We start from the raw sequence: 1,504 nt of genomic DNA, 5'->3' as shown, positions 1-1,504 counted from the left end.
CTAGCAGTAACGAGATTGAGCAATAACAGGTCTGTGATGCCCTTAGATGTCCTGGGCTGCACGCGCGCTACAATGAAAGTATCAACGTGTATTTCCTAGACCGAGAGGTCCGGGTAAACCGCTGAACCACTTTCATGCTTGGGATTGTGAACTGAAACTGTTCACATGAACTTGGAATTCCCAGTAAGTGTGAGTCATTAACTCGCATTGATTACGTCCCTGCCCTTTGTACACACCGCCCGTCGCTACTACCGATTGAATTATTTAGTGAGGTCTCCGGACGTGATCACTGTGACGCCTTGTGTTTCACGGTTGTTTCGCAAAAGTTGACCGAACTTGATTATTTAGAGGAAGTAAAAGTCGTAACAAGGTTTCCGTAGGTGAACCTGCGGAAGGATCATTATTGTGTTCCTATCCGTAAATATTATAAAAAAAAAAACAAACAAACAAACAAACAAAAAAAGAATAAAAAAAAAATTATTTTCTTTTCATTCATTTATTTGAATGTTTTTCTTTTTTTTCTTTTTTTTTTTTACTCCTTGTATTGTAGTATAATGAAAATTATATCGCATACATTGTATTTGAACGCAACAAACCTTTAAACATATATAGTTGTACTTATTATTTATAAAAATAATATAAATGATAAGTTAATTTGTTCTCATTAACGTGTAATTCCTTAAAAATTTATAGAAATTAAATAAAATGTAATAAAAAAGGAATTACTGTTTTTGTTGGACTAAGACATGCGCAACTTGTAAATGTTTGGGTTGAAAATTACAACTTATTGAAAGATGTTTTAAAATAATTTATATAATATACGAAAACGAAATGTTATTCTTTCAATAAATTAAAAACTCTTGACGTTAAATTAAAATAAACAAAAAATTATCACTCTAAGCGGTGGATCACTCGGGTCATGGGTCGATGAAGAACGCAGCTAACTGTGCGTCATCGTGTGAACTGCAGGACACATGAACATCGACATTTTGAACGCATATTGCAGTCCATGCTGTTATGTACTTTAATTAATTTTAAAGTGCTGCTTGGACTACATATGGTTGAGGGTTGTAAGACTATGCTAAATTAGTTGCTTATTCTTTTAGTCAATTAAAAGAATTTAAGCACATGGTATATTACTGGATTGTATTTTTCAATCCATAATATTAATAGTGTTAAGACTAGCTGTGTCAAATATTTCTTACCGCTGGTGGGGGAAAATAAGTGATAGTCTAGCCTTATTGAGAAATTATTTCATTCTAGTTTTATTTTAATTTTGTCATCGCTTAAATACAATTTTTAAATATATCATAAGTAGGTAATTATATATGTATGTGTGTATGTCTATATGTATATTTTATATACGATATATGTACGATAAGGGGTTATTTCAAATGCACACATGCAATTGTCCAAATGTATTTTTATAACCAATAGGTTATCTTGTGCATACATATAAATATGTTTGTTTATTAATAGTTGAGTGCATGCGTGTTGCATATAG

The 1,504-nt window shown here is 31.7% G+C and overlaps 1 non-coding gene across 1 annotated transcript; it reads left to right on the top strand.

Annotated features, from left to right (window-relative positions):
* Positions 1-892: 892 nt before the first annotated feature.
* LOC128923180 (5.8S ribosomal RNA) lies at positions 893-1,071 on the top strand. The gene has a single exon (XR_008472215.1). It is a non-coding gene; the product is annotated as a 5.8S ribosomal RNA (ribosomal RNA).
* Positions 1,072-1,504: the final 433 nt, after the last annotated feature.

Source organism: Zeugodacus cucurbitae, chromosome X (assembly GCF_028554725.1).
Source record: "Zeugodacus cucurbitae isolate PBARC_wt_2022May chromosome X, idZeuCucr1.2, whole genome shotgun sequence".
NCBI classification, from domain to species: Eukaryota; Metazoa; Arthropoda; class Insecta; order Diptera; family Tephritidae; genus Zeugodacus; species Zeugodacus cucurbitae.
This window is presented reverse-complemented; position numbering and strand designations above follow the sequence as displayed.